The sequence below is a fragment of the Salvia miltiorrhiza genome, chromosome 2 (genome assembly GCF_028751815.1).
Source record: "Salvia miltiorrhiza cultivar Shanhuang (shh) chromosome 2, IMPLAD_Smil_shh, whole genome shotgun sequence".
Taxonomy (NCBI): domain Eukaryota; kingdom Viridiplantae; phylum Streptophyta; class Magnoliopsida; order Lamiales; family Lamiaceae; genus Salvia; species Salvia miltiorrhiza.
The window spans coordinates 32,315,100-32,323,928 of record NC_080388.1 but is presented as its reverse complement, the minus strand read 5'-3'; positions in this window follow the sequence as shown (position 1 = coordinate 32,323,928).

The window sequence follows — 8,829 nt, the reverse complement described above, 5'->3', positions numbered from 1 at the left end:
CTGGATGTGCAGTGTAAGGAGTATCATGAGCCTCGCTCATAATCTCGTTCTTTAATTCTTCTTTGTGTGGCACACACAATCTTTCACCAACCATAAGTGCGTTATCCTTTGCTTCAGTAAATGATGCTATGTGAATTGCTTACCGCTTTCCATATGCTATAAGTTATGAATTGCTAATCGCTTTCATATTGTTATTTTGAGTCTCCGACTCATATAACCAGCTAAGTATCGTGTTTGGGACAACCCGAGCCCTTAACGATAAGATAAGTCAGTATCGTGTTTGGGACAACCCGAGCCCTTAACGATAAGATGAGTAAGTATCGTGTTTGGGACAACCCGAGCCCTTAACGATAAGATAAGCTAAAGTCGTGTTTGGGACAACCCGAGCCCTTAACGATAAGATAAGCTAAAGTCGTGTTTAGGACTATCGAGCCTTTCACGAATACCAGATGTATGGTCGAGTTAGATTCTTTAAATCTTTTCGGCATTAGAAAAGTTTCATGTGGCATTTAATGTCGACATGTTTCAGGTTTCAAAGAGAATGAACGAATGAGAAAGTTATGTTATCGTTTTAGGTTCACTGCCTATACGATCAGAATGATGGGAACTCTTACAAACTGTTTGAGTACCACCCAAGAATGCCTTGGGAATGTTAGTCGTGATAGCTCCGCTTGATCGATTTAAGTAAGGACTGGTAAGATAGAAACGTTTAACATAGATATGTTATAACGTAGCAGAAATAAGATAAGAATAAGGATTCACTTGAGTATTCCACCAAGATAGATCAGTTTTCACGTAGAGTTAGCCTTTCATAGGGTTACACTATAGAAGAAATATACCTTGGGTATATCTATGTATGTATACATGTATGCATGCATGCGGAATGAGTCTCACATTTGTGTTGATTTCATCCGTTAATCAGAATGGAAGATGCGCCAAGAGGACGCAGTAGGGGATTCATCCCTGAACAGCCTATCCCTCAAGTAGCACCAGAGCATACTGCTGAGGAAAAGTTTCGTAAGGAAAAGCCTCCAACGTTTGATGGCCTGGGCGATTCCACGAACGCCGAGAAATGGGTTAAAGCAGTAGAGCGAATCTTCAGTTACATTCGTTGCGATGACGAAGACAAAGTGACTTGCGCGACTCACCAAATGGTAGACGAAGCCGACTTCTGGTGGGAAAATTTCACATGCTGCCTGTAAGAGATTAGAACTGACTCCGCAATTGGTAGAGACAACTTTAGAGGTTAGCACCCCTGGTGGTGGAAGATTGGCTGCTAAGGACATTATCTCGAACTTAGAGCTAAACATAGGTGCTGAAACGTTTAGGGCAGATTTGTATGTCATCGTTACGATAGAATTCGATATCATCTTAGGAATGGACTGGCATACTCAAGTTGGTGCCACGATACTATGTAGCGAGAGAAAGATCTCTTTCCAATCCGCTGGAAATAAGAAGGCAAGTTTTCATGGCATAAGAATGGGAGGAAGAGTACCAGTAATTTCAGCAATGAAGGCCACAAAAATAATGAGGAAGGGAGAATGTCATGCTTTCCTAGTCAGTTTGACAGGAGAACGTGAAGTGGAGAAAACGATCGAAGAGGTTTCAGTTGTGCAAGAATTCAAAGATGTTTTTCCCGAAGAATTGCCCGGTTTGCCACCGAACAGACAACTAGAATTCACGATTGATCTTTAACAGTCGAGCAAATGAGGTAAGGGCTCGAGAGGAAACCTTTAGGTATTTAGGATGTGAAATGGTTGCTGCCTGATTCTGAATTTGCTTGTTTGCTGGAATCACTGCACAATATTTCAGATTTTTGCTTCTCTTCAATATATGCAGAGAAACTAAGAATGAGATGGAGAAATCTCAAAGTTGAGAGGAATTTACCTATGGTTGCTGCGCACTTCAGGGATGAAGAAGAGCTTGTGAGGAAATTTCCAAGTGGATTGATTGTTGTAAAATATTGATTTGCATGTGATTGATTTAACAAAAGTATGGCTGATTGCTTTAAAAAAAATATGGCTAAAGTTGTGATTTTGGGGAGACAATGTATCGTGTGTGGTTGGAAAGGAAATTCTTTAGGTGGAAAGAGTGGATGGGTGGTTGGAAAGGTGTTAAAGTGGCTGATGGGAGAATAAAATAAAATACAATAAAAATCTTCCGGGTTGTACTATGAAAACTGTAATATTCGTTCAGTGTTCGCTAAATAAATATCTCGTGAAAATACTTGAAAGGTAAATTAAATAAATATGCAATGCATATAAATTCAATAACTAAATTTACAAATATTTTTGTAAATCATTTTTGTTGGAATTAAAAATAAATTCATTTTCTTTTATCCGGCGTGAATCAACTTAATATCTAAGTTCAAAAATTATTCTAAACTTAGTAAAAAAAAGAACGGGGTATTACATAATTGAATCAATAGGTTGAATACATGTAGTTGATTAGTGAAAGTACATCCCTAGGGTCAGAGCTTTCCTTATATTTGAGTTAATTATCATAGTTTACATGCTCTTTAGTTTTTATTTAGTTAATCTTAGTTCGTAATTCACCTTCAAATTCGTTTTACCTGCATACTGTGAGAGTCTGTTTAGGAAGTAGATAGAGTAATTTCGTTTTACAGTCTCTGTGGATACGATACTCTGCTTGCTGTTTTAGTACTACAATTACACTGTTTAGTGGCAGTTATTGTTGCTATAAAAATAGTGATCAGTCAATAATATATTGTTCATCACGAGATCTATGAACATCTGTTAAACAAAATATTACCAAGATGAATAACCATAGTTGAATAACCAAATAATTTATGTAACAATACATAACAGTATGTTAAGAATAACATAAAATATGAACAAAAATCATGAAAAATTGATTACTCAAGCATGAATAAACATGTTCGAATGAACATAAGTGGATTAAAAATTACTTAACATCCGAATCAAAAGCATGAAACATTGAAATCATGCCTTGACTATACGCATTCGAATAAACATATATATAAATTATGTATTAAATCGAAACATTGAAATCATGCCTTGACTCACTAATTCATAACATAAAACGAAATAACTTCGTACTTATTTAAGCCAAAAATAACAATGAGTAAAAAAAATAACATAACCTATGAATTAAACTCATGAATCAGTGAAGGTTATGACTGGAATATCACTATTCAACTAAACAGAATTGTAGCTTATGTATCCACACTACTAAAAATCGATAATTTAAAACACATAATATATACGTTTCGTCTATATTTTAACCAACCATTTCAATTCAGGATTTTAATACAAAATCATTTACAGAATAAAAATGAAAACTGAGATCGACGTATTGCATTAAGCAAAAAATTACAATGGAATTAATACATGAACAACCGATTACTAACCTTCGTCAGACATTGTTGAATTGAGGATTGAATCTCTGCGGATTGTTATGGAGAAAAAAAAACCGTGAGTTATTGAGTCATGGTGTGTAAAATGCCTTCGAAACTTTTAGCAATCAAAGATATGTAATTAACCAGGATATGAAACTCCTACAAAGACGTGAGTTAGTGGGTAATTAGAGATATGTTTGTTTGACCAAAATCTAAAATACCATAATTATGGATATTATCTTGCATCAAATAAGTAAAGTAATGTATTGTGATAATAGATGAAATACAAAATTGCCCTTTAACGCCAATTTTAATGGCTGAATACGGTTTTCATCTTAGAGCCGTTGGATTCACAAAATCAATGGATATGATTAGTTCTTAGGTGTCACAAAAATATACAATTCTCACATGACCCTCTCTCTCTATGTGTGTGTTTGTGTGTGTGTGTGTTTGTATATCGGTTCGATTCGGTGCCCGACCGATAAAACTTAGGAGAATCGAAACCGAATCGAAAAATTTTGATTTTTAATTTTTGGTAACCAAACCGAAAACCGCAACAGAAAATGTTGAACCGCACCTCACCAATTTCATGCAGTTCGGTCGATTTTTGTGGTGCGGTTCGAATTCTGCACACCTCTAACGTGACATTATATGCTACATGTTCGAATTCGAAGATCATAAGCACAGTACTATAGGTTTTATTCTTTAGTTGCAGTTTTTTGTTTTTTTATTTTTGTTTTTATTTGAGATAGATACGATGGCTACTCCTGAGCAAATCCAAATTCGAGCTCTGCAAGAGCAGTTGAAGAAGCTGCTTGATGCACAGGAGATGAGAGAGGCTCATAAACAACCAGCCATCAATGAAGCGTTCATTCCACAGTATGTGTACCAGGAGCCCCCACGAGTGAACGTCAACAACTTTGAGCTGAAAATGGGTTTGATCACGATGGTCCAACAGAGCCAATATGGTGGACAGGCGATCGAGGACCCTAATGCGCACCTGGCGCATTTCCTGGAGTGTGTAGCACGGTGAAGATGAATGGTGTCCTTGATGACATTGTCCGTCTTCGTCTTTTTCCCTTCTCACTGCGAGATAAGGCGAAGTCGTGGTATCATACGCTGCAGCTGGGAGAGAATATCGTGTGGGAGAATTTGGCTCATGCATTCCTACGCAAGTTCCATCCGCCTGGCCTTACATTGAAGTTGAAGATGGACATCTTGCAGTTTCAGCAGTACGATGGAGAAAAGCTAGCGGAGACTTGGGAACGGTATCAGGAGAAGCTCAGAAAGTGCCCAAGCCATGGATTTGATGAAGGCACGCTAGTGATAATGTTCTACAATGCCTGCGGGGAGCGTACAAGGATGCACATGGATACAGCTGCAGGTGGCTCTCTACTTCAGAAGAGCAGTTCTGATGCATGGAACATTATTGATAGTATGGCTTCTACAAGCTACCAATGGTCATCTGAGCGAATACAATTGAAGAAGGTTGCAGCTGCTTCCAGTTCTGATCCTATTGCAGCAATGGTTACTCAACAAGCAGCGATAGCTACGCAGCAGACAGCAATGGCTACACAGCTGGCAGAGTTGACTACAAAACTTGGTGAGTTGAATGTTGGACGTCCTGAGCAAGCTGTGATAGATCCGTCAGTTATGGAAGATGTCAATTATGTGACTGGCAGAAATTATGGGAATTTCCAGCGAGGACAGCCAGGAATGTATGGCAGAAATCAACAATTTCAGCAGGGTCAGCAGCAGTTTCAACTAGGAGCGCACCCGCATCCTAACTTTTCTTACGGTAATCCAAACAATGCTTTGCAGCCTCCACCTGGATTTTCTGTGTCTAGCGGAGGAGTTATAAATGAGCCGAAGAAGGTATCAATGGAGGATATGATGCAGCAGATGTTAATGAAGATGACTGGGATGGAGACAACTGTTAGTTCAAGGATGACTAATTTGGAGTCTCAGGTGGTAAATATTGGGAATAATTTTTCAGCACTGTCCAAGCAAGTGCAGATTTTAGAGACTCAAGTTGGTCAGATGGCCAACCAAGCAGCTGCACAGCACAAGCCAGGCCAATTTCCTAGCAACACTCAGTTCAATCCGAAGATCCAACATCAACAGCCTCAACAAAATCAGCAATGTCATTCCATCCGGGTGGTTGATAATTTAGTTGAGGATGAAGGTATTTCTGTTTCTCCTCCTCTTTCATTCCCGAGGCCAAGATTAGATGAGCAAAGCTCCAAATTTTTGGAGACATTTAAGAAGCTGGCTGTGAATATTCCTTCCGTGGAGATCTTGAGAAACAAGCCAAATGAGGTGCAAATTGTGAAGGCTGTGATGGAAAAGAAGAGTGCATTCAATGAATTTGAGGAGGTGCTCGCAGTGAAGGAGTATCAATTGCCTCCAAAGAGAGAAGATCCGAGCAGCTTCAATATTTCTGTGAAGATTGGAAAGTCATTGTTTGAGAAAGTGATGTGTGACACCGGAGCAAGCATAAATGTCATGCCTCTCAAAGTTTATAGGAAGTTGCAGCTGGGGAATTTGAAGCCAACCAACAAGACAATTCAGTTTATTGATAAGTCTTGCTCTAAACCTCTAGGAGTTGCAGAAGATGTGCTTGTGAAGGTGAGTGATTTTTTCTTCCCAGTCGACTTTGTAGTGTTGGATATTCCGGAGGATCCAAAGATGCCTTTGCTGTTAGGGAGACCTTTCCTTGCCACTTGTGGAGCAAAGCTAGATATGCAAAGGGGGACGATGACATTGGGAGCCTATGGGGAAACTGTGATTTTCAAGAAACCTCCACCAAAGGAAGTTCCCCAGAATGAAGTGATTAACTTGGCTGACAGTTTTCTAGCAAATTTGGAGGATGAAGAGGTTGAGAAGAATGAGCTGCCCAAGTATGAAGCCAAGAAAAAAACTCCAAAGCCAAAAGAAGTTCTGACTTTTGAGATGTGTTTGTTTTTGGAGCATGATGGGGGGTCTTTGAAAACCCATACCCCCAAGAAGAAAAAAGTGAAATTTCGGATTTTTCGGAACAAGAATGAGAAGGGGGCAATGCTTGTGGAGGATGTCCGAGCCAAGAGAAGTGTTTTTGTGGAGAGGGCACCCAAGAGTAGAAAAGCTTTCCAATGGTTAGAGTGCTGTTTCCGACCTCCATGAGTTTTTGAGGTGTCGTCAAGCTCTAGACGTTAAATTAAGCACTTGTTGGGAGGTAACCCAACCGTTTTCTTTGTTTTGTTTTCCTTTCGTTTAGTTTCTTTTTGTTTCTTTGTTTTCTTTGTTTTCTTTGTTTTCTTTGTTTTGGGGTTTTTAGTGCAGCGTTGAGCTTGGAAGATGCGGGAACTCGCGCTTGGTTCATACCACCACCATGGAGCATGTTTTTTCTGTGAGTATTGACACACATATCATCATCCCTCCAAACTTATTTTCGAACTTATGTTCTGTAATAAATTTGGGGGAGGGGGGTGAGAGTAGATATGTGTATCACTTTTATCTTTTTGTTAGCTTTATTGTTTTATCCTGCTTGGTTGGTGGTGCGTGATTGTTTTTGAGATGATTATTGCTCCTTTAGATTTCTGGTGAGATGCCAATGATGATTTCTGTGAAAAAAAAAATTGGAATTTGATTTTCTTTGATGATTTGAGCATATTGAAACTAATTTGCATAATTCTAGAGTGATTTTGACCTTGACTTTTAGACGTTGAATAAACCTGTGAGTTTTTGAGCTATATCTGTTTATCATACACAGTTTATTCTTTGTTGTGAGTTTTGTCATTGCATGTGGTGATCTTCTAGAACTTGCCATGGTTTCTGTGTCGAGGTTGCTGTTGTGCCCAGGATTAGGAGATGATTTTAGGCCATCTTTTGCTAGCCACATTATTATCCCAAACACTGTCCTTGAAAAAATTATCCTTTGTTATCCACTTTGAGCCTATTTAGCTTTTATTTGCTGATAGGGGGTGATGAAGTATATGAGAATCTTTATGTGGTGAATATTCATAGTGGGTTGTGAAGAAGAAGGGATGATTTTGTGTTACTATTTACTCTTATGAGCTCTAGAAAAGTTATGGAAAGAAAAAAAAAAAACTGTTCAAAAAAAAAAAAGAGAAAAAAGTATAAAGTCGAATGTATATTGAGATATTTGTTAGAAAATCGACTTTGTCTGTTGGAAATAAATTGAGAGCATAAAAGAGTGTTTAGTTCTGTATTGTGATGATTAAATTCCTTGAGTTGTGTTGTTTATGGTGATATAGTTGGGTGGAAGATGGGATTTATTCCATGCTTGATTAGTGAAGTCATAAGGTTGGTGTTCTTGATTTATTTGAGTCACTTAGCCTATATTTCCCTACCTTAACCAATGTCCCTACATTATAACCCGAAGAAAAAGACCTTTTTGATCTTAAAGCTGGCACACTTTTAGCGATGGAGATTGTAGACGATTGGCAAGCCTATGGTAAGAGATCTGCATTGCATTGAATTCGATGAGAGCATACACGTCCTATATATTCCATCAAATTGAGAGTTGAGTGATACACATACCTTGTGAGATTCAATTGTTTGAAATGTCAAGGTTGATTTTGCTATAGGTTGTGTTTATTGGTGAATTTTGTGCTTGATTATTGAAGATTTGAGAATTCCATTATTTTTTATTTTTCGGAGGCATCTATGAGCTAGAGTTCTTACCCATTCGTGTTATTGTTTGTGTTCTTCTCATTATTCGAGGACGAACAATGGATTAAGTTTGGGGGAGTTGATAACACTCATGTTTCCATGGTTTTTAATGTTATTATGATGTTAATTTTATAGGAAATTGAGTGTTGGATGATTGTTTTGTGCTTAATTTGCTTTATCTTGTGAAACATGATTCTTACTCGAACTTTGAAGGAATTTGCAGATTTATTGAGTTCGCATTTGGAAAACTATGCTGAAATAGAAGTTGTAGATCGTCTCAATACGAGTTCGTGAGCGCAAACGGATCATAAATCGGAGTTTGGACGAGAAAGTTATGGCCGAAACAAAAACGTCGCGCGCAGCAGTAAAAATTCGGCGACCTAAACGGCGACCGCCGAGTTGGTCGCCGAAATTCCTGTTTCAAATTTGCACTACGAGCGTTAAATTCGGCGGGCGCCGAATTTGGCCGATTTTCAGACCAAAAACGGCGACCAATTCGGCGATCGCCGAGTTTGGTCGCCGATATGGGCGGTTTTGCGAGATTTTCCGATTTTTAGAGTTCTTCTGGGTTTCAAACACTGTATTTTACCCTGACACTATAAATAGGTCTTCTTTTGACCTATTTTGGGTTCTCTTTCAGTTCCCAACTTTTTTATATTTCAGTTTTCTAGCTTTAGAATTTTATTGCTTCCATACATTAGCTTTATTTTTCCTGCAAGATTTCAGCTGTCATTCAACATTCATTCCGGGTTTTATTTAATTCAGTTTTTATTATT